This window comes from Rutidosis leptorrhynchoides, chromosome 4, assembly GCF_046630445.1.
Source record: "Rutidosis leptorrhynchoides isolate AG116_Rl617_1_P2 chromosome 4, CSIRO_AGI_Rlap_v1, whole genome shotgun sequence".
Taxonomy (NCBI): domain Eukaryota; kingdom Viridiplantae; phylum Streptophyta; class Magnoliopsida; order Asterales; family Asteraceae; genus Rutidosis; species Rutidosis leptorrhynchoides.
This window is the reverse complement of record NC_092336.1, coordinates 237,196,920-237,223,246: the sequence shown is the minus strand read 5'-3', so window position 1 is coordinate 237,223,246 and position 26,327 is coordinate 237,196,920. Positions and strand designations below refer to the sequence as shown.

Genomic DNA, 26,327 nt, shown 5'->3' with positions numbered 1-26,327 from the left:
TATAAGTTACGTATTCAAATAGTGAGCATGGATTTTGAGTGTTGACGATATTAGCGACTTAAAGAGTCTAATCCAATGGGACCAAAAGGTATAAATTTGAGAGCTTCGAACCTTAAAAATTATAATATTTCTTTTTGTAATTAAATTTAGTTAAAGTTTTTTGATTGTACATATAGCTACATCAATTCGACAATTATAAATAACTGATGGACAAGGTATGTTGATCAAGCAGAGATGTTTCCTGTCTGTCAAAACCAACACATGTGAGACAACCATGCATAAAACTCAAAGAAATCATGTATAATGTCACAAATCTATAAATATAGTAAACAATTTCTTTTCCCAAGAGTGGCAAGTGGGATGATCTCTATTGTCGAAACGCTATACAACGTTGAAAGATATGTTATGTTGCGTAGGATGGTAAAGCCATACCTTAATCTTTCAAGTATGCTCCAGCGTTGTAGAGTGTTTCAACAATAGAGATCATCGCACTTGTCACCTTTGGGAAAAGCAATTGTTTACTAATTTTACATATTTGAGACATCATACATGATTTCTTTGAGTTAACTACATGATTGTCTCGCCTGTGTTGGTTTTAAAACACAGAAACATCTACTTTATCAACACACCTTGTTAATCAGTTATTTCTAATTACCTCATTGATGTGGCTATATGTACAATCAAAAAATTTAAACTAAATTTAATTACCAAAAAGAAATATTTTAATTTTTAATGTTAAAAGCTCTCAAATTTTTACCTTTGTTCCCGATGAAATAGGCTCTCTAAGTCGGTAATATCATCCTCAACACTCAAATCCAAGCGCACTATTTGAATACATAACTTAAATTATTTATATCATACATTACATGTGAAGTTATAAATAGATAAAAAAATGTTATACATACGATCATACATGTGTATATGTGTACATCCCTGTCGATAGTATAGGGCCCGACATTCCTCTAAGAAAAGGAAAAGTTCGAATGATAGTAAAATGATTCAACGCGACTTTATCCTTGAACATTTTCAAATCCTATATAGGATCATAAATCAGATTTGGTTTCTAGTTAAGCATGGGTCAAAGAACTAAACTGCAAAACGAATTTAGATACCAACAACTATTTTTAATTGCTACTATGATCTTATGAAGATTCTCATTTAAAAGTGAAAAAAAGATGACCAATCCCATGTTCTTCAAGATTACCCCAGCCAGACTCTGTTAGGAATAGAAACTCTTTTCACCATCACACTCTAATCCTCATTCGTTGCACTCCTAAGTCCTAACATAAACCGTCCATTTATGATGCTGATACCTAAACAATTGTTACATCATGAGACTTTAAGTTGGCATATATCACAAAGATAAAAACACAATTGCAATTATAAGAATAAATAAATCTTGAATAAAAAAAGTCACTTGCTTAATAAAGTATGTCGATGCTTGAGGCACGTTTCATTTCGCTTGCTCTTTTATTGATGCGTTATAATCCGTATTAATCAATTAGTGCATATGTGTTTAAAGGATACCTTTGTATTCTCTGACCTAGCATGAACTTGTGGCTAATATCACTGGCTTTTTCCATCAACTTGTATACATCAGCATCAAAGCCCATAGCGTGTTCGTTTCACAATGTGAGAGGGATCACATCATCACTACGTGTAGTGTGGATACAATTATTAATATAGTATATAAGTTGCATAACTGTTATAGAGTAATACACATAAAAAATGTGAGGTGTTTTATTCCCTTACCTTGAATTTACCATCTCAATCGTCATGTGTATCGTTTCGTTTATGTTTGTGCTTCTAGTAATCTTGATGTCTCCGACCTTGTGAACGCAACCCATGTAATCTATCTATTTTCAAGACGCAATAGAAAATATAAAATACAGTTCTGAATCCAACCTGCAAGCAACACAATTCAGTACGAAACATCCTCCTACCTACATTAACCAACTGAAAGTTAAAAAGAGATGAAAAAGATCTAAAAAGTTCACAAGCAAACAATAACTACAAAGAAAATAAAAGCTACTAATAAGAACTAATTATATTATTTGAAGTTCAAGAACAATTCTTGAAGCATCGGCACTCAAAAGCTCTGCAAGTATAGTTTGAGAAATACAAACTTACAACAAAAAACAACCCAAAAAAAAAAAGAAAAAAAAAACAATTCGAAAAGAAAATTATGTCGACAACAGTAACTTGGAGACTAATTTCAATGTCTTTTAACTTGTTGACAAAATTATGTACAACACTTGGAAATTTGTTACATACTCCATACTATAGTACTATTAAAAAGACCTAACATCAACAACTCTGCGTCTGAACTAAATTTAAAGTAAAAATATGAATACAAATAATCACGTATATATATCCAAACAGCTCCATTCATATAAACATAGCTTTTCATTATACTTAACTGTTGTGTATAACTTAAATAACTAAATACTCACAACACAGTCATAATTAATCAAGATTATATAACCCAGATACATATAGAATTAAACCCTAAATTAGAATTGACCACAAAAATGCCTGAAGAAAAAAGCTCACATTTGGTAAATTAGATATCAAGGTTGCTTGTCATATAATACTCCGTAATAAATTGATGTTATTAAAATAAACAGTTGAAGAGATCACCTTCTTTTCTTTATCAACATAGGATGGAAACCATTTTCGTACTGTACGCGATTTGGTGCACGGAAATCCAAATCTTCACTTAATTCTGCCAAAAAACGACGACAGGAATTAGGGAAATCAGGTGAAATCGCAGGAGATGGATATATTAGGTTTATGGTTGCAGTCGCAGGAGAACCAAGTAGGGTTTAGAGAAGGGAAAAAATCGACCAGTGGTGGTGATGAGTGGATGCGGCGGTGCTGGTGACGCTGGTGGATGCGGTGGTGATGTTGACGATGGTATGGAGAGGACGGAGCAATTAAAACCACGTTGGTGAAAGTGGATGGTGAAAGAGCGTCGCCACCTAACAATCGTTACACAATTGCTTGGCAGAAGTTTCTGGAGTAGTTGGAAGGAGCAACGAAGATTCAGGAGTATCTGTTTATGTCAAAAGATCAAGTTACCCTTTTTGAATTGTTTAATCGGGTGAGTAGTAAAAAGTCATGCTCTATTGGTATAACTGTAATTGTAATGTAATTTAATTTAATTTTAATTTAATTTAATGAATTATATGAGGCTTTTCCATTCATAGTAGTAATGTCCTTTGACCCCATGGGCTAAAGGGTAGACTCGCCACTTATTGATTCAACCCGGTTGATTTTTTTCATTTATAATCTAATGTTTCTTTCAGTCATTAGAAATAACAGAACTTAGAAATAAAAGAACCAGAGTCAACCCATTCATGAGTAAATGGGAGGTGATTTCTGTAATTTACTGCAGTTTCCTTGTTGTGTAGGTACAAATATGGGCAAGTAATAAAATTCACAAAGAAATTAAAGATTCTGTATTGGAAAATGGAATGTTATATCTCACATCACTTCTTCTTCTTCAGAGCTTTGTGGTCCAGAACGATCCGGTAATGAGATGGAAACTCCTCGCCACATCAGATTTGACCTCCGAAATCCCGTCCAGTGGGTGGTTGCGTGTGTGGGTGTGCGTGATAATAGTTCTGGAGATATTCCCCATGTTTTTAGGAATTTTCAATAATGTTATATCAATTTTTTTTTTTTTTTGAAAAGCAATAATAATTATATTAATAAAATACTAGCAAGATGCTTGAAGATATACAAGTGAGTTACATATCACACGACTCTCTACTGGACCTTCTATAATGCAACGACTTCAAATTCGAATCGACTAACACATAAATCTACACACGAATATAGAACATATAAATCAAAACATGAATAGGAAAACCTACAACAACAACGATTCTAAATTCTCATGCTCGAAAACAAATCCAACAAGAAAGAAACAACATATGAACGATTAACCATGAAAGGAAACCATCTTGGTAATCAAAACATACCACATGACCACTTCAGGGCAAACACCCGAATGAAAGCATGGAAACAGACTACGACCAGAAAATCACACCACGGAACCCACGAAAATCTAAACCAACAATCCAATCATGCAATCAAATCGAGTGGTGATTATGTAATATGTCAAGATGATTAACAAAGAAATAACCCACGATTAATAACCACCATGCTGAAGCAGATTTTGTTGACCTCCATACTCACGACCTGAACCAAAAAATACCCACGACCTGAACATATAAAAACAAACTAAAACCACTGTCGCAAGATGTAGTGACCCGAACTTTTCCATGTTTATATATATTAATTGAGATTGATATTTACATGATTAAATGTTTCCAACATGTTAAGCAATCAAACTTGTTAAGACTTGATTAATTGAAATATGTTTCATATAGACAATTGACCACCCAAGTTGACCGGCGATTCACGAACGTTAAAACTTGTAAAAACGACATGACGATATATATATGGATATACATATGGTTAACATGAGATTATGATAAGTAAGTATCTCCATAAGTATATTAACAATGAGTTATATACATATAAACAAGACTACTAACTTAAGGATTTCCAAACGAGACATATATGTGACGATTATCGTTGTAACGACATTTAAATGTATATATATCATATTAAGATATATTAATATATCATAATATCATGATAATATAATAATTTAACATCTCATTAGATATAATAAACAATGGGTTAACAACATTAATTGAGATCGTTAACTTAAAGGTTTCAAAACAACACTTACATGTAACGACTAACGATGACTTAACGACTCAGTTAAAAATGTATATACATGTAGTGTATTTAGATGTATTAAAATACTTTTGGAAGACTTCAAGACATATATCAAAACACTCATACTTAACGAAAATGGTTACAGTTACTTTCCCATTCTTTTCTTTCATCAAGAATTCTAGTCGTATTCTTACCCGTATTATACACAGCTTCAAAACGTACTTACTATGGGTATATACCAATAGGAACTAGCATGGGATTCCACTCTTGATTATGTCATGTATGACTAATCAATTTTAACTTCTACCATGAGCTAGTCAACTAACTAGAACTCCTTTTAACCCCACTCACCACTCACCAATTACCACTCATCATTCACTCCATTTCACTTCCAATTCTCTTTCTAATTCTCTCTCAACACACCCACACTATTATGAACGTATTTTTTCAGTAGTTAATCATCATCTTCATCAAAAATCACTTCAAGAATCAAGCTATAATCATCATAGGAAGAACACTTCAAGAACACTTCAAAAATCCCTTCAAGTTTACTAATTTACTTCCAAGCTTTCTAATCCATTCCAAGTAATCAACTAAGATCAAGAAACCTTTGTTATATACAGTAGGTTATCTTTCTTATTCAAGGTAATATTCATATTCAAACTTTGATTCAATTTCTATAACTATAAACTATCTTAATTCGAGTAAAAATCTTACTTGAACTTGTTTTTGTGTCATGATCCTACTTCAAGAACTTTCAAGCCATCCAAGATCCTTTGAAGCTAGATCATTTCTTGTCACTTCCAGTAGGTTTACCTACTAAACTTGAGGTAGTAATGATGTTCATAACATCATTCGATTCATATATATAAAACTATCTTATTCAAAGGTTTAAACTCGTAATCACTAGAACATAGTTTAGTTAATTCTAAACTTGTTCGCAAACAAAAGTTAATCCTTCTAACTTGACTTTTAAAATTAACTAAACACATGTTCTATATCTATATGATATGCTAACTTAATGATTTAAAACCTGGAAACACGAAAAACACCGTAAAACCGGATTTACGCCGTCGTAGTAACACCGCGGGCTGTTTTGGGTTAGTTAATTAAAAACTATGATAAACTTTGATTTAAAATTTGTTATTCTGAAAAAATGATTTTTATTATGATCATGAAACTATATCCAAAAATTATGGTTAAACTCAAAGTGGAAGTATGTTTTCTAAAATGGTCATCTAGACGTCGTTCTTTCGACTGAAATGACTACCTTTACAAAAACGACTTGTAACTTATTTTTCTGACTATAAACCTATACTTTTTCTGTTTAGATTCATAAAATATAGTTCAATATGAAACCATAGCAATTTGATTCACTCAAAACGGATTAAAAATGAAGAAGTTATGGGTAAAACAAGATTGGATAATTTTTCTCATTTTAGCTACGTGAAAATTGGTAACAAATCTATTCCAACCATAACTTAATCAACTTGTATTGTATATTATGTAATCTTGAGATACCATAGACACGTATACAATGTTTTGACCTATCATGTCGACACATCTATATATATTTCGGAACAACCATAGACACTCTATATGTGAATGTTGGAGTTAGCTATACAGGGTTGAGGTTGATTCCAAAATATATATAGTTTGAGTTGTGATCAATACTGAGATACGTATACACTGGGTCGTGGATTGATTCAAGATAATATTTATCGATTTATTTCTGTACATCTAACTGTGGACAACTAGTTGTAGGTTACTAACGAGGACAGCTGACTTAATAAACTTAAAACATCAAAATATATTAAAAGTGTTGTAAATATATTTTGAACATACTTTGATATATATGTATATATTGTTATAGGTTCGTGAATCAACCAGTGGCCAAGTCTTACTTCCCGACGAAGTAAAAATCTGTGAAAGTGAGTTATAGTCCCACTTTTAAAATCTAATATTTTTGGGATGAGAATACATGCAGGTTTTATAAATGATTTACAAAATAGACACAAGTACGTGAAACTACTTTCTATGGTTGAATTATCGAAATCGAATATGCCCCTTTTTATTAAGTCTGGTAATCTAAGAATTAGGGAACAGACACCCTAATTGACGCGAATCCTAAAGATAGATCTATTGGGCCTAACAAATCCCATCCAAAGTACCGGATGCTTTAGTACTTCGAAATTTATATCATATCCGAAGGGTGTCCCGGAATGATGGGGATATTCTTATATATGCATCTTGTTAATGTCGGTTACCAGGTGTTCACCATATGAATGATTTTTATCTCTATGTATGGGATGTGTATTGAAATATGAAATCTTGTGGTCTATTGTTACGATTTGATATATATAGGTTAAACCTATAACTCACCAACATTTTTGTTGACGTTTAAAGCATGTTTATTCTCAGGTGAATATTAAGAGCTTCCGCTGTTGCATACTAAAATAAGGACAAGATTTGGAGTCCATGTTTGTATGATATTGTGTAAAAACTGCATTCAAGAAACTGATTTCGATGTAACATATTTGTATTGTAAACCATTATATAATGGTCGTGTGTAAACAGGATATTTTAGATTATCATTATTTGATAATCTACGTAAAGCTTTTTAAACCTTTATTTATGAAATAAAGGTTATGGTTTGTTTTAAAAATGAATGCAGTCTTTGAAAAACGTCTCATATAGAGGTCAAAACCTCGCAACGAAATCAATTAATATGGAACGTTTTTAATCAATAAGAACGGGACATTTCAGTTGGTATCAGAGCGTTGGTCTTAGAGAACCAGAAATTTGCATTAGTGTGTCTTATCGAGTTTGTTAGGATGCATTAGTGAGTCTGGACTTCGACCGTGTTTTCTTTAAAAATGATTGCTTAACATTTTTGTTGGAAACTATATATTATTAACATGTATATATTATGTGATATATTAATCTCTTAACATGTTTGATATTGTGTGATAGATGTCTACCTCTAGCACAAATCCCATTGACTCACCTAATAATAATGAAGATTCGAATATATATTGGACTGATTCACAAGTTCCCGAAGAGGAACCGGAAGAAGAGTCGGAACCGGAAGAAGAATCGGAACCGGAAGAAGAATCGGAACCGGATGAAGAAATAGAACCGGTGGGGGAAATAATAAAACGGTTAAGTAAAAGAAAATCCTCAACCAACCGACCAAGGTTAATTATGGTCAATGGTGCTTCCGCCAAGGAAGCAAAATATTGGGAGGATCACCAATTCTCCGATGAATCGGATTCCGATGAGAATTCCGATGATGTTATAGAAATTACCCCAACTGAATTTAAAAAGGCAAAAGAAAATAATAAGGGAAAGGGCATAAAAATAGAGAAATCTAATTCCAACCCCGATGAACTTTATATGTATCGTCAACCCCCGAAGCCCTTAAGTTGTAACAATGACCTGGGAACCTCTAAACCACCAGGTTTTTCTAAACCGTTGTGGAAAATGACAGCTCGTATTAGGGGAACATCATATATCCCTAGAAACTTGGCAAAACGAACCAAAACTGAAGAAAAAGAAATGAGCGAGTCGGAATAAGATAGTTGTATTCGTGTGGTGTAATATATTTTGGTGTAATATATGTAATATAGTGTGCTTATGCTTTATGATATATGTAAAAATTGCTTGTATTAATAAGTATTTTTTTGTATGAATCTAACTCTTGTCTATTTTACAGTATAAAAACACAAAATGGATAGACAACCCAATATTTTAAGAGACCTACCTGGAGACATGATTGATGAAATCTTGTCTAGAGTCGGTCAGAATTCTTCGGCACAACTATTTACGGCGAAATCAGTTTGTAAGACATTCGAAGAACGTTCCAAGAATGTCTTGGTTTATAAGAGACTTTCGTTTGAAAGATGGGGGATATCGCATTGGGAAACCCATAAGTTACGATATGTTTACTTTGATGCATATATTGCCGGGAACCCAAATGCTATTTTACGCAACGGGTTAAGAAATTATTTTGACTCAATGTATCCGAATATAGGACTTCATGATTTAGAAAAAGCGGCTAACATGCAACATAAAGAAGCATGCTATGCTTACGAGTTAGTAATGTTCGCTTCTCACCCAAGTGAGAAAAAGAACATCGGGCTACAACTATTAAACAAAACGTTCCTACAAGTGACGGAGTCGGTAATTGGGGTAAGAAATGAGGTTTTTAGGTTATTACGAGACTGTTGGTCATTACGTAACCCTCGTCCCTTTGACGACGTTACAACACGCTGTCTTATCAACGGCCATAACGGTTATGTTCCACAAGACCAAGGATGGGAAGTAGTCCTAGTAAAACTAAAATGCATGACTTGTTTCTGGACGTATGAATTATGTGTCTTTATTGCCTTTGCTGAACGACTTGTGTACTAGCTAGAATTATCTTCACAACTATCTTGTATCAAAGTTATTGTGTGCTATATTTCATGCTTTATGTAAAATAAGCGGTATTGTAAGTTTGTAAAATATTGTATAAAAGTTTGAACGCGAAATATTATTATAATCAGTTTTTCATATAGAATTGTAGTAGTTGAATTGTATATTAGCTACTAAGTATGAACTTAACGGGTAGGTACTACCAGAATTTAAACTTATAAAACGCTAATATGAAGAAAAAGCTTTTATAAATGAGTTCATATTATGCTACGAAATACTATTAACTACTCTTAATATTCTGTATGATTAACTTGTTCCATTTGACAATTTAGAAGGAAATGGCACCGACTACTCGACACACCGTGAATATGAATGAAGAGGAATTCCGTACTTTTCTAGCTTCAAACATAGCCGCAGTATAGGCTGCGCTACATACCAACAATAACCTTGGATCTAGCAGTACAGGAAATCGTGTAGGATGCACCTATAAAGAATTCACTGCCTGCAAACCTTTGGAATTTGATGGAACCGAAGGACCGATCGGATTGAAACGGTGGACCGAGAAGGTCGAATCGGTGTTTGCCATAAGTAAGTGTACTGAACAGGATAAAGTAAAGTACGCTACGCATACCTTCACAGGTTCTGCGTTAACATGGTGGAATACCTATCTAGAGCAAGTGGGACAAGACGATGCGTACGCACTACCGTGGTCAGCATTCAAGCACTTGATGAACGAGAAGTACCGTCCCAGAACCGAGGTCAATAAGCTCAAGACAGAACTTAGAGGGTTACGAACCCAAGGATTTGATATTACCACGTACGAAAGACAATTCACAGAATTATGCCTATTGTGTCCGGGAGCATTCGAAGATGAGGAAGAGAAGATCGACGTGTTTGTGAAAGGATTACCGGAAAGAATCCAAGAAGATATAAGTTCACACGAGTCCGCCTCCATACAACAGGCATGTAGAATGGCTCACAAACTAGTGAACCAGATTGAAGAAAGAATTAAAGAACAGACTGCTAAAGAGGCCAATGTGAAGTAAGTCAAAAGAAAGTGGGAGGAAAACGGTGATAAGAATCACCAATACAACAACAACAGCAATTACAACAATAATCGCAACAATTATCCCAACAATCGCAACATCAATCGCAACTACAACAAACGGCCCAACAACAACAACAACAACAACAGCAGCAACTACAACAATCATCCCAACAATAATAATAACTGCAACAAAAACAACAATCAGAAGCAGCTATGCCAAAGGTGTGAAAAGTATCACTCGGGGTTCTGCACCAAATTTTGCAACAAGTGTAAAAGAAATGGTCATAGCGCGGCGAAGTGTGAGGTCTACGGACCAGGGGTTAATAGAACGAAAGGAACAAATGGTGTCGGAACGAGTAATGGCGGAGCAAGTAGTGTCGGAGCAAGTTATGCCAATGTAGTTTGTTATAAATGTGGAAAACCGGGCCACATTATTAGAAATTGCCCGAACCAGGAGAACACGAATGGACAAGGCCGCGGAAGAGTTTTCAATATTAATGCGGCAGAGGCACAGGAAGACCCGGAGCTTGTTACGGGTACGTTTCTTATTGACAATAAATCTGCTTACGTTTTATTTGATTCTGGTGCGGATAGAAGCTATATGAGTAGAGATTTTTGTGCTAAATTAAGTTGTCCATTGATGCCTTTGGATAGTAAATTTTTACTCGAATTAGCAAATGGTAAATTAATTTCAGCAGATAATATATGTCGGAATCGAGAAATTAAACTGGTTAGCGAAACATTTAAGATTGATTTGATACCTGTAGAGTTAGGGAGTTTTGATGTGATAATCGGTATGGACTGGTTGAAAGAAGTGAAAGCAGAGATCGTTTGTTACAAAAATGCAATTCGCATTATACGAGAAAAAGGAAAACCCTTAATGGTGTACGGAGAAAAGGGCAACACGAAGCTACATCTTATTAGTAATTTGAAGGCACAAAAACTAATAAGAAAAGGTTGCTATGCTGTTCTAGCACACGTCGAAAAAGTACAAACTGAAGAAAAGAGCATCAATGATGTTCCCATTGCAAAAGAATTTCCCGATGTATTTCCGAAAGAATTACCGGGATTACCCCCACATCGATCCGTTGAATTTCAAATAGATCTTGTACCAGGAGCTGCACCAATAGCTCGTGCTCCTTACAGACTCGCACCCAGCGAGATGAAAGAACTACAAAGCCAATTACAAGAACTTTTAGAGCGTGGTTTCATTCGACCAAGCACATCACCGTGGGGAGCTCCTGTTTTGTTTGTCAAGAAGAAAGATGGTACATTCAGGTTGTGTATCGACTACCGAGAGTTAAACAAACTTACCATCAAGAACCGCTACCCACTACCGAGAATCGACGACTTATTTGATCAACTACAAGGCTCGTCTGTTTATTCAAAGATTGACTTACGTTCCGGGTATCATCAAATGCGGGTGAAAGAAGATGATATTCCAAAGACTGCTTTCAGAACACGTTACGGTCATTACGAGTTTATGGTCATGCCGTTTGGTTTAACTAATGCACCAGCTGTGTTCATGGACCTTATGAACCGAGTGTGTGGACCATACCTTGACAAGTTTGTCATTGTTTTCATTGATGACATACTTATTTACTCAAAGAATGACCAAGAACACGGTGAACATTTGAGAAAGGTGTTAGAAGTATTGAGGAAGGAAGAATTGTACGCTAAGTTTTCAAAGTGTGCATTTTGGTTGGAAGAAGTTCAATTCCTCGGTCACATAGTGAACAAAGAAGGTATTAAGGTGGATCCGGCAAAGATAGAAACTGTTGAAAAGTGGGAAACCCCGAAAACTCCGAAACACATACGCCAGTTTTTAGGACTAGCTGGTTACTACAGAAGGTTCATCCAAGACTTTTCCAGAATAGCAAAACCCTTGACTGCATTAACGCATAAAGGGAAGAAATTTGAATGGAATGATGAACAAGAGAAAGCGTTTCAGTTATTGAAGAAAAAGCTAACTACGGTGAAATGTCCCGTTCTTATTGATTAAAAACGTTCCATATTAATTGATTTCGTTGCGAGGTTTTGACCTCTATATGAGACGTTTTTCAAAGACTGCATTCATTTTAAAACAAACCATAACCTTTATTTCATCAATAAAGGTTTAAAAAGCTTTACGTAGATTATCAAATAATGATAATCTAAAATATCCTGTTTACACATGACCATTACATAATGGTTTACAATACAAATATGTTACAACAAAATAAGTTTCTTGAATGCAGTTTTTACACAATATCATACAAGCATGGACTCCAAATCTCGTCCTTATTTAAGTATGCGACAGCGGAAGCTCTTAATAATCACCTGAGAATAAACATGCTTAAAACATCAACAAAAATGTTGGTGAGTTATAGGTTTAACCTATATATATCAAATCATAATAATAGACCACAAGATTTCATATTTCAATAAACATCCCATACATAGAGATAAAAATCATTCATATGGTGAACACCTGGTAACCGACATTAACAAGATGCATATATAAGAATATCCCCATCATTCCGGGACACCCTTCGGATATGATATAAATTTCGAAGTACTAAAGCATCCGGTACTTTGGATGGGGTTTGTTAGGCCCAATAGATCTATCTTTAGGATTCGCGTCAATTAGGGTGTCTGTTCCCTAATTCTTAGATTACCAGACTTAATAAAAAGGGGCATATTCGATTTCGATAATTCAACCATAGAATGTAGTGTGACGACCCCGTCAAAACACTTAACGGATCCGTCAGTTGGTCCCACAGCTTGATCGGACTTAAATGAATTAAATAAACAAAGTTGCATTCTTTTATTTCAAAATGTTCCCCAAAAAGGAAACAAACCAAATTAAGTAGTTTGAAAACCAACCAACCATAATATGAAACCAAAAGTTGACACAAAACATTGCCAACAAACCCACAATTTAAATTATCCAAAATAGAATGCAAACTTAAGTTTCATAAATTGTTTCATAAAATCTGCCCAAATGCATGCAGACTCTTCTAACGACAGCGGAAGCATCAAATAACTCAAGTACCTGTGAAAACATGCAAGTAAACTGTCAACACAAAGGTTGAGTGAATTATAGGTTTAATAAATAAGTAAACTTTAGACCACAAGATTTAAAAATGTTAGAAAACATTAAACATTATTCCATTATCAATGAGCCACCTGGTAACCACTTAACCCTTTATTTACCCTTGCCAAACACAATAAAAATATACACTTGGACAGTGTATCTACAACAAATTACGAAGTACTAAACATTCCGATTATAAATTGCTAGCGCGACTAGCTCGAAATGGGGTTGTCAAACCCGATAGATCTATCCGTAGGATTCGCGTTCACCGGTAGAAACCAATGATTACAGTTACCAGACTAGGGAATATTTTTGTCCAACTCACAATGAATAATTAAATTTAACTGTTACTTGTGTCTAAACGTAAATAAAAATCTGCATGTAATCACATCCCAAAAATATACTTTGAAAAGTATGTAAAAACGGGACTATAACTCACCTTAAATAGCAACTGAAGAAATCTCACAAACAAGCGAACAACACGTAAAGTAAAGTGATCAAGAAAGATCACAACGCCGACCTATAAATAAAGCAGGTCGAAATAAATAACTAACTTAGGCCAAGTCTTAGTATGATAGCTATTGTACATGTTGCAAGTAGGCATAGAACATTACTCAACAAGCATCGGTTTGATTGGAACAGCATAAGGACACACACTTTCTATTTTTAGAAAGTTTCTATTTTTAGCAGGTTTCCATTTTTGGAAAGTTTTCTATTTTAGGAAAGTTTCTATTTTTGGAAAGTTTCTATTTTTGGAAAGTTTCTATTTTTGGAAAGTTTCCAAATTTAGAAAGTTCTATTTTTAGAAAGTTTTGAAGTTAGGAAAGTTTCCTTATTTAGAAAGTCAACAGAAGTCAACTGAAAGTCAAAGTCAACCGAAAGTCAACTCAAAAGTCAACCTTGGTCAAACCTAGTCAACATTAATTTTAAAAGTGTAAGTTATAATAATAACATAGGTTATAATGTTATTTAAAGTCAAAAGTGTATAATAATGTCTTAACATAAGTTTAATTAAATAAAATGAATTATTAAAGTTAATATAAGTTGAAATGTTATAATTAGTATAACATAAGTATTTAATTAATTAATTAAATATCAATCATAATATAAATATTATTAATTTATAATAAATTTTAAATCATATCATAAGTATTATTAATTAATAATGAATTATTAATCATATCATAAGTTTCTAATTAAAATTATTAAATCATAAGTATTTAATAATTAAGTCATAATTAAATAATAATTAAGTCTTATAATAATTAAATAATTATTTAATCTTTATTATAAGTCTTATAATAATTTCTCATAATTAAATTTAATACTTATCATAAGTATTTTCCTTTAATAAATAAAAGTATTACTAATCATAAGTTTAATTAAAATGTTAATTAAATTATAATTAATAATTAAATGATATAATAAATATTTATATCATATGTTTTAAATAATAATAATTACTTCTTTTATCATAAGTAATTAATTAATAATAAATTCCATAAATTTTATCATAAGTTTAATCATTAACCATAAGTTTTAAGTTTAAAAGTTCGCCGGGTCGTATCTTGAGCCCCGGGTGTTGGTTTCGGGCAAGCCACATATGTAACTTCACCTACTCAAACCACCCGACACATTTATGAACTCAAGAACACTCCAAGAACAGTCCCTAAGTCGTGCATATCAGCCATGACTTCAATTGGGAAAACATTTTACTCAAAACCCTAATTCGGGCAAAACGGGTGAACCGTGGCTCGGATTTAGGTGACCCGAACATGAATATTCGTCTCACCATCAGTCCTAACCAAATGAGACACCCTAAAGACACCAAGGATGGTCACAAAGTCGGACCCAACCTTGTTCATGCCAAGAACACCTTTCAATCTTTAACAAAAACCAAATTAAGCGCATCTAGGGCTCCGGGAATCGAAACGACATGAATCCGGAGTCTAAAGTTAATGTCTTGATGAGAGGAACTCATTTATGTACTTTATTTTAACATTCATATCAGTTATATAGTCAGAATATACGATTCAAACTGCTGTCCAAAATTTACAAACCGAAAACATGAACAAACGAGTAATTCTACGCATCCAAACAACATTACAACAACTTATACATATCATACTAATCATATAACATCAAAATACAGAAAAATAAATAAATATGGAAAGTTCTAGGGTTAGGGTTTATACCCTAATCAAGAATCAAAGTATATAGATGTGTAGAGAACGAAGAGAGGAACGCGTGTATGCTATTCAATCCTTGATCCAAGCCACAATTTTAGATGATGATGGTGGTTTATGGTGGTGATGGTGGCGGCACAAAGAGGGAGGAGAGGAAGAGAGCACCAAAAAATAAGATTAGGTTTTAATTAAATTGGAATGGAAAGATAAATATCAAAAATAGAAAATTAAGGGAGTAATACTCCCTCCCTTGTGGGAGTTTCGGCCGAATGGGAGGTGGGGAGTGGGCCCCACTAGCCCGTCTTGCTAAATGATGAAATCCTTGTGGCCCGAGATCCCGAACGAAGCCCGAAACGCGAAAACGCACTTACGCGATTTAAAATCCGGAAAGATAACGAACGCGCGACGAAAAATAAATATAAATACACCTATTAATAATATGACCTTAAAATATCATATTTAAAATATTTAGGATTTAAAAATCCAGAAAGCTCGACCGTTGGTTTAAAAACCGAAAAGATTCGCCGGATAGAAATCCGCGGAACGTAGAAACGTATAATTTAAAATATGAATACATATATCCACATAACACATAATAATTATTATATATATATTATTACAAAAATAATAATATAGGTCATGGAAATGACGTGGCACACTAACAGTTAACGGTCGTTAAATAATTAACGGAAAAAGATAACGGAAAAAGTAGGGTCGTGACAGTACCTCCCCGTTACGGAAATTTCGTCCCGAAATTTAAGCAGGCGCAGGGGTTGACTCGGCATCTGAGAACAAATGCGGATACTTCTGCTTCATTTGGTCTTCACGCTCCCAAGTGAACTCGGGACCGCGTCTAGCGTTCCATCGGACCCGAACAATAGGAATTCTGCTCTGTTTAAGAGTCTTTACCTCTCGGTCCATAATCTCAACTGGCTCTTCAATAAAATGCAATTGCTTGTCAACCTGAAGTTCCTCCAAAGGAATAGTCTGATCAAATTCAGCCAAACACTTCTTTAAGTTCGAAATATGGAAAACATCGTGAACAGCACTGAGTTCTTGTGGCAACTTCAAACGATAAGCCACCGGTCCAACTCTTTCAATGATCTCAAACGGTCCCACGAAACGAGGACTTAACTTCCCTCTTTTACCAAAACGAATAACACCCTTCCAAGGCGAAACTTTTAACATAACACGATCACCAACTTGAAATTCAACATCTTTCCTTCCTTTGTCGGCATAACTCTTTTGCCGACTTCTAGCAGTTCTCAACCTTTCTTTAATTTGAACAATCTTCTCAGTAGTCTCGTGAATAATCTCTGGGCCTGTAAGTTGAGCATCCCCAACCTCATTCCAACAAATAGGAGATCTACACTTCCTACCGTACAAAGCTTCAAACGGTGCGGCTTTAATACTGGCGTGGTAGCTGTTGTTATAAGAAAACTCAGCTAACGGCAAATACTTATCCCACCCATTTCCAAAATCAATCACACAAGCTCGCAACATATCTTCTAATGTCTGAATGGTCCTCTCACTTTGACCATCCGTTTGAGGATGATAAGCGGTGCTCATATCCAATCTAGTGCCCAAGGCTTCTTGCAACGATTGCCAAAATCTCGATACAAATCGACTATCTCTGTCGGAAATTATAGAAACGGGAACACCATGCCTCGAAACAATCTCTTTCAAATACAAACGGGTGAGTTTCTCCATGGAATCGGTTTCCCTAATCGGCAAAAAGTGAGCCGACTTAGTGAGTCGATCTACAATCACCCAAATCGCATCGTAGCCACCCGAAACTCTTGGTAACTTAGTGATAAAATCCATAGTGATACCTTCCCACTTCCACTCGGGAATTTCTGGTTGTACCAACAATCCGGACGGTTTTTGATGTTCAGCTTTGACCTTAGAACAGGTCAAACACTTAGCCACATACGTAGCCACATCACCTTTCAAATTTGGCCACCAATACAGCTCCTTAAGATCATGGTACATCTTCCCTGAACCAGGATGAATAGAGTACCTAGACTTGTGAGCCTCATCCAAAACAAGTTGTCGCAGTTCACCAAACTTCGGAACCCAAAGACGTCCTACAAAGTACCTAGTACCATCTGCTCGAATCTCAAATTTCTTAGCCATACCTCTTACGTTCTCTTTCACAAAATTCTCTTCCTTTAAGGCTTCTTGTTGTGCCTCAAGAATCTGCCTTGCGAGGTTTGATCTAACTGTCATATTCAAGGCCCTAACCCTGCGAGGTTCAGTCCTTTCTTTACGACTCAATGCATCAGCCACAACATTGGCCTTGCCCGGGTGATACAAAAGGTCACAATCGTAATCATTCAACGTCTCAATCCATCTTCGTTGTCTCATGTTCAACTGTTTCTGATCGAGGATATGTTGAAGACTTTTGTGATCTGTGTACACAGTACTCTTGACCCCATACAAATAATGTCTCCAAATCTTAAGTGCAAAAACAACGGCCCCCAACTCTAAATCATGAGTTGTATAGTTCTGCTCGTGAATCTTCAACTGACGTGATGCGTACGCAATAACCTTCTTTCGTTGCATCAAAACGCAACCATAGCCTTGTCGTGATGCGTCACAATAAACAACAAAATCATCATTACCCTCCGGTAGAGACAATATCGGAGCGGTAGTCAGTTTCTTCTTCAAAATCTGAAAAGCATTCTCCTGTTCATCCTTCCACTCATACTTTTTCCCTTTATGCGTTAAAGCAGTCAGAGGTTTCGCTATACGAGAGAAATCCTGGATGAACCTTCGATAGTAACCTGCCAAACCTAAGAACTGACGAATTTGAGTAGGAGTTTTCGGGGTTTCCCACTTTTCAATCGCCTCAATTTTAGCAGGATCAACTTGTATTCCTTGTTTGCTAACAATGTGACCAAGGAACTGAACTTCTCTTAACCAAAAAGCACACTTAGAGAACTTAGCGTACAACTCTTCTTTCTTTAACAAATCAAGCACTAACCTCAAGTGTTCTTCGTGCTCTTCATCACTCTTAGAATAGATAAGGATGTCGTCGATGAAAACAATAACGAACTTGTCCAGATAGGGTCTGCACACACGGTTCATGAGGTCCATGAACACAGCAGGTGCATTTGTCAATCCGAACGGCATAACAAGAAATTCAAAGTGACCGTAACGGGTGCGAAAAGCAGTTTTCGAAACATCAGATTCTTTAACACGCAACTGATGATAGCCAGAACGAAGATCAATTTTTGAATAAACAGAAGAACCCTGAAGCTGATCGAACAGATCATCAATTCTCGGAAGAGGATAACGATTTTTAACAGTGAGCTTATTCAGTTCACGATAATCAATGCATAAACGAAAAGAACCATCCTTCTTCTTAACAAACAGAACAGGAGCTCCCCAAGGGGACGAACTAGGACGAATAAAACCTTTGTCTATCAACTCACGGAGTTGACTTGACAATTCTTGAAGTTCAGAAGGCGCAAGACGATAAGGAGCACGTGCTACAGGAGCAGCGCCGGGAACAAGATCAATTTGAAATTCTACCGCGCGTTGCGGTGGAAGGCCAGGTAAGTCATCGGGAAACACCTCGGGAAAATCCCTAACAATATGAACGTCATCAACGTTCTTTACTTCCTTACTAGGATCAACAACATGTGCAAGGATAGCATGACAGCCCTTACGGAGATGTTTACGAACTTTCATACAGCTAATAAGGTTTAACTATGTGCATTTCTTATCTCCAAAGACCATCAGTGGCTCTCCAATCACATCAGTAATACGAATAGCCTTATCATAACAGACGATCTCGGCACGGTTCGCGGACAACCAATCCATACCAATAACAATATCAAAACTACCAAGTTCAATCCGTATCAAATCTATCTCGAAATCCCTGCCACCCAGATTAATGTTACACTTACGATGTACAGTCTTAGCAGTAAGTTCCTTACCATTAGCTACTTCAACAACATAAGTATTGTCTAAGAGAGCTAACGGCGTTTTGATTCTCGGACTTAATTTACTCGACACGAAACTTAAATCAGCCCCTGAATCAAATAACACATAAACTGATAAATCATCGACTGAGAACGTACCAGTAACAAGCTTAGGATCTTCCTCCGCATCCTTAGCATTAATGTTGAACGCTCGGCCGCGTGCAGTCTCTGCAGTCTTCTTGTTGGGACAAGCATCTCGGAAATGCCCCGGCTTCCCACACTCATAACAAACCCTCGGATTACCTCCATTATTCGATTTCCCATTACCGTTACCGTTACCACCTCTATTACCAACATTATTATTATTACCACCAGTCGCGGGAGTAGCAGACCCCGGCAAAAGCACTGTACAATCTTTAGCAATGTGCCCTTGCTTAGAGCACCTCTTACAAGTAACTGTGCAGTAACCATCATGAACTTTATAGCAACGAGGACACACACGCTGATTTCTGTTGTTAGCACCTGAGGTATCCTGTTTCTTCTGCTGATTTTGGTTTTGATTGCGGTTGTTATCCCACTTTTGTTTCCCATTATCAGCTTTCTTGACAACCTCCTCACTACTTTCAACAACTGTAGTCTTGCTTCTTCTCAACACCTTGTCATTAAGTTTGTGAGCCATAGTCATAGCTGCCTCAATAGTCTGGGGTTCACTGGACTCAACCCCGTGTTCAATCTTCTCGGACAAACCATCAATGTAAGCCTCAATTTTGCGGTCCTCATCCGCATAAACCCTAGGACACAGCAAAGTTAACTCGAAAAACCTTCGTTCATAGGCATCTAACTCGGTGCCATGCATTTTCAAATTCTTGAGCTCAACCTCTAGCTTCTTAAGCTCACCCCGAGGTCTATAGCGGGTGATCAATCTTTCCTTAAAATCATTCCAGGCCAAACCATAAGCTACATCGCTTCCCAAACTACTAACCAGATTGTTCCACCATGTCAAGGCACTATCCTTGAGAGTGCAACTAGCGAAACTAACTTTGTCCTCTTCACGGACCCGACTGACCCTGAAAATAGATTCGATTTTCTCGAACCAACGAGTAAGCCCTATTGGTCCTTCCGTACCACTGAATTCTTGAGGTCGACCAGCCATAAAAGTTTTGTGGGAGCATCCCACGTTGTTGTTCGCATTGGCGTTAACATCAGCATTTGCTGCCATAGCAGCAGCAATTCCTTCATTGATCAGGCGTTGCATACGCGCTTCAGTGGACTCTCTTGGAGGCATGATCTTCAAAATAGAATAACACATCCGTTAGTACCAAGAATAATACTAGTGTCATAAAGGAATAGATCAAAACACGAAAAGACTAACCATTAAGATATTAGTCAACTAACACTATGAGTAATAACATGACAGTTATGATTGTTATAGAAATAACCATCACATGCATACATATTTTATGATAACATCATACAACATACATAGCACCTAACATACATGAACATATATTACGCATAATATAACATGCCAAGAGCCACAACATCAAAAATAAAACATGATAATGATAATAGATGTCATAAAAATAACCATCCATACATAATGAAAAATATCCCATAACAAAATCTTAATAAAATCCTCGGCAAAACGCCGTACATAACCCAAAATGTATGTATAAAAAGGACATTAAGTCTGATGAAATAGATAATCAATATGAATAATCACATCACATTCGCTTAGAGCGGGTGTGATAAGCTGGTCCAGCATGAGTCTCAGCAGGATCCTCATACTTACGCAACTTCCCTTTCACAACATCCAACTCTTCCTTCAACACACGAACAGTGCTCTCGAGAGCCTCGAACTTAGCATTAACTTCTCGATCACGCTTGCGGTTCGCATCCTCAACCCTATGCTTGAAAGTGATAAAGTTACGCATGTCGGCACGGATCTCGTCCATAATTTCATTATGTGGCAAGGTGCGCAAACAATCACTAAGGGCGTTAATACGTGTCACCTCATTATAAGCCCGGTTCATATGAGTAATGGTAGAAAAATAGTAATGAACAGGATCATCGATCTCCGGTTGATTAGCACGACGTCTAGCAGGAGACGGTGGAGCAGGAGCAGCAACAGAGTTATCGCTCGAAGTCGACATCTGCAAACAGCAAAACCGCAAACCACATACCAAAAAGATATAAAAGCTAATAATATAACTTATACGAAATGAAATGCATAATAATGCTATAGCAAAAAGGTCGGGCTGTAGACTAGACTCTAATGCACCCTAATAACCACGGGTTGACCACATTAAGACCGCCTAGTTCCCTACAACCAGAGCTCTGATACCACATGTGACGACCCCGTCAAAACACTTAACGGATCCGTCAGTTGGTCCCACAGCTTGATCGGACTTAAATGAATTAAATAAACAAAGTTGCATTCTTTTATTTCAAAATGTTCCCCAAAAAGGAAACAAACCAAATTAAGTAGTTTGAAAACCAACCAACCATAATATGAAACCAAAAGTTGACACAAAACATTGCCAACAAACCCACAATTTAAATTATCCAAAATAGAATGCAAACTTAAGTTTCATAAATTGTTTCATAAAATCTGCCCAAATGCATGCAGACTCTTCTAACGACAGCGGAAGCATCAAATAACTCAAGTACCTGTGAAAACATGCAAGTAAACTGTCAACACAAAGGTTGAGTGAATTATAGGTTTAATAAATAAGTAAACTTTAGACCACAAGATTTAAAAATGTTAGAAAACATTAAACATTATTCCATTATCAATGAGCCACCTGGTAACCACTTAACCCTTTATTTACCCTTGCCAAACACAATAAAAATATACACTTGGACAGTGTATCTACAACAAATTACGAAGTACTAAACATTCCGATTATAAATTGCTAGCGCGACTAGCTCGAAATGGGGTTGTCAAACCCGATAGATCTATCCGTAGGATTCGCGTTCACCGGTAGAAACCAATGATTACAGTTACCAGACTAGGGAATATTTTTGTCCAACTCACAATGAATAATTAAATTTAACTGTTACTTGTGTCTAAACGTAAATAAAAATCTGCATGTAATCACATCCCAAAAATATACTTTGAAAAGTATGTAAAAACGGGACTATAACTCACCTTAAATAGCAACTGAAGAAATCTCACAAACAAGCGAACAGCACGTAAAGTAAAGTGATCAAGAAAGATCACAACGCCGACCTATAAATAAAGCAGGTCGAAATAAATAACTAACTTAGGCCAAGTCTTAGTATGATAGCTATTGTACATGTTGCAAGTAGGCATAGAACATTACTCAACAAGCATCGGTTTGATTGGAACAGCATAAGGACACACACTTTCTATTTTTAGAAAGTTTCTATTTTTAGCAGGTTTCCATTTTTGGAAAGTTTTCTATTTTAGGAAAGTTTCTATTTTTGGAAAGTTTCTATTTTTGGAAAGTTTCCAAATTTAGAAAGTTCTATTTTTAGAAAGTTTTGAAGTTAGGAAAGTTTCCTTATTTAGAAAGTCAACAGAAGTCAACTGAAAGTCAAAGTCAACCGAAAGTCAACTCAAAAGTCAACCTTGGTCAAACCTAGTCAACATTAATTTTAAAAGTGTAAGTTATAATAATAACATAGGTTATAATGTTATTTAAAGTCAAAAGTGTATAATAATGTCTTAACATAAGTTTAATTAAATAAAATGAATTATTAAAGTTAATATAAGTTGAAATGTTATAATTAGTATAACATAAGTATTTAATTAATTAATTAAATATCAATCATAATATAAATATTATTAATTTATAATAAATTTTAAATCATATCATAAGTATTATTAATTAATAATGAATTATTAATCATATCATAAGTTTCTAATTAAAATTATTAAATCATAAGTATTTAATAATTAAGTCATAATTAAATAATAATTAAGTCTTATAATAATTAAATAATTATTTAATCTTTATTATAAGTCTTATAATAATTTCTCATAATTAAATTTAATACTTATCATAAGTATTTTCCTTTAATAAATAAAAGTATTACTAATCATAAGTTTAATTAAAATGTTAATTAAATTATAATTAATAATTAAATGATATAATAAATATTTATATCATATGTTTTAAATAATAATAATTACTTCTTTTATCATAAGTAATTAATTAATAATAAATTCCATAAATTTTATCATAAGTTTAATCATTAACCATAAGTTTTAAGTTTAAAAGTTCGCCGGGTCGTATCTTGAGCCCCGGGTGTTGGTTTCGGGCAAGCCACATATGTAACTTCACCTACTCAAACCACCCGACACATTTATGAACTCAAGAACACTCCAAGAACAGTCCCTAAGTCGTGCATATCAGCCATGACTTCAATTGGGAAAACATTTTACTCAAAACCCTAATTCGGGCAAAACGGGTGAACCGTGGCTCGGATTTAGGTGACCCGAACATGAATATTCGTCTCACCATCAGTCCTAACCAAATGAGACACCCTAAAGACACCAAGGATGGTCACAAAGTCGGACCCAACCTTGTTCATGCCAAGAACACCTTTCAATCTTTAACAAAAACCAAATTAAGCGCATCTAGGGCTCCGGGAATCGAAACGACATGAATCCGGAGTCTAAAGTTAATGTCTTGATGAGAGGAACTCATTTATGTACTTTATTTTAACATTCATATCAGTTATATAGTCAGAATATACGATTCAAACTGCTGTCCAAAATTTACAAACCGAAAACATGAACAAACGAGTAATTCTACGCATCCAAACAACATTACAACAACTTATACATATCATACTAATCATATAACATCAAAATACAGAAAAATAAATAAATATGGAAAGTTCTAGGGTTAGGGTTTATACCCTAATCAAGAATCAAAGTATATAGATGTGTAGAGAACGAAGAGAGGAACGCGTGTATGCTATTCAATCCTTGATCCAAGCCACAATTTTAGATGATGATGGTGGTTTATGGTGGTGATGGTGGCGGCACAAAGAGGGAGGAGAGGAAGAGAGCACCAAAAAATAAGATTAGGTTTTAATTAAATTGGAATGGAAAGATAAATATCAAAAATAGAAAATTAAGGGAGTAATACTCCCTCCCTTGTGGGAGTTTCGGCCGAATGGGAGGTGGGGAGTGGGCCCCACTAGCCCGTCTTGCTAAATGATGAAATCCTTGTGGCCCGAGATCCCGAACGAAGCCCGAAACGCGAAAACGCACTTACGCGATTTAAAATCCGGAAAGATAACGAACGCGCGACGAAAAATAAATATAAATACACCTATTAATAATATGACCTTAAAATATCATATTTAAAATATTTAGGATTTAAAAATCCAGAAAGCTCGACCGTTGGTTTAAAAACCGAAAAGATTCGCCGGATAGAAATCCGCGGAACGTAGAAACGTATAATTTAAAATATGAATACATATATCCACATAACACATAATAATTATTATATATATATTATTACAAAAATAATAATATAGGTCATGGAAATGACGTGGCACACTAACAGTTAACGGTCGTTAAATAATTAACGGAAAAAGATAACGGAAAAAGTAGGGTCGTGACATGTAGTTTCACGTACTTGTGTCTATTTTGTAAATCATTTATAAAACCTGCATGTATTCTCATCCCAAAAATATTAGATTTTAAAAGTGGGACTATAACTCACTTTCACAGATTTTTACTTCGTCGAGAAGTAAGACTTGGCCACTGTTGATTCACGAACCTATAACAATATATACATATATATTAAAGTATGTTCAAAATATATTTACAACACTTTTAATATATTTTGATGTTTTAAGTTTATTAAGTCAGCTGTCCTCGTTAGTAACCTACAACTAGTTGTCCACAGTTAGATGTACAGAAATAAATCGATAAATATTATCTTGAATCAATCCACGACCCAGTGTATACGTATCTCAGTATTGATCACAACTCAAACTATATATATTTTGGAATCAACCTCAACCCTGTATAGCTAACTCCAACATTCACATATAGAGTGTCTATGGTTGTTCCGAAATATATATAGATGTGTCGACATGATAGGTCGAAACATTGTATACGTGTCTATGGTATCTCAAGATTACATAATATACAATACAAGTTGATTAAGTTATGGTTGGAATAGATTTGTTACCAATTTTCACGTAGCTAAAAATGAGAAAAATTATCCAATCTTGTTTTACCCATAACTTCTTCATTTTAAATCCGTTTTGAGTGAATCAAATTGCTATGGTTTCATATTGAACTCTATTTTATGAATCTAAACATAAAAAGTATATGTTTATAGTCATAAAAATAAGTTACAAGTCGTTTTTGTAAAGGTAGTCATTTCAGTCGAAAGAACGACGTCTAGATGACCATTTTAGAAAACATACTTCCACTTTGAGTTTAACCATAATTTTTGGATATAGTTTCATGTTCATAATAAAAATCATTTTCTCAGAATAACAACTTTTAAATCAAAGTTTATCATAGTTTTTAATTAACTAACCCAAAACAGACCGCGGTGTTACTACGACGGCGTAAATCCGGTTTTACGGTGTTTTTCGTGTTTCCAGGTTTTAAATCATTAAGTTAGCATATCATATAGATATAGAACATGTGTTTAGTTGATTTTAAAAGTCAAGTTGGAAGGATTAACTTTTGTTTGCGAAAAAGTTTAGAATTAACTAAACTATGTTCTAGTAATTACAAGTTTAAACCTTCGAATAAGATAGCTTTATATGTATGAATCGAATGATGTTATGAACATCATTACTACCTTAAGTTCCTTGGATAAACCTACTGGAAAAGAGAAAAATGGATCTAGCTTCAACGGATCCTTGGATGGCTCGAAGTTCTTGAAGCAGAATCATGACACGAAAACAAGTTC

At 35.1% G+C, this 26,327-nt stretch overlaps 1 long non-coding RNA gene across 1 annotated transcript; it reads right to left on the bottom strand.

Annotated features, from left to right (window-relative positions):
- Nucleotides 1-875: 875 nt before the first annotated feature.
- LOC139844425 (uncharacterized) lies at nucleotides 876-3,044 on the bottom strand. Its single transcript, XR_011757941.1, has 4 exons — nucleotides 2,641-3,044; nucleotides 1,753-1,905; nucleotides 1,528-1,653; nucleotides 876-1,313 (listed from the first exon to the last, which is right to left on the bottom strand). It is a non-coding gene; the product is annotated as an uncharacterized lncRNA (long non-coding RNA).
- Between the last annotated feature and the right edge of the window lie 23,283 nt (nucleotides 3,045-26,327).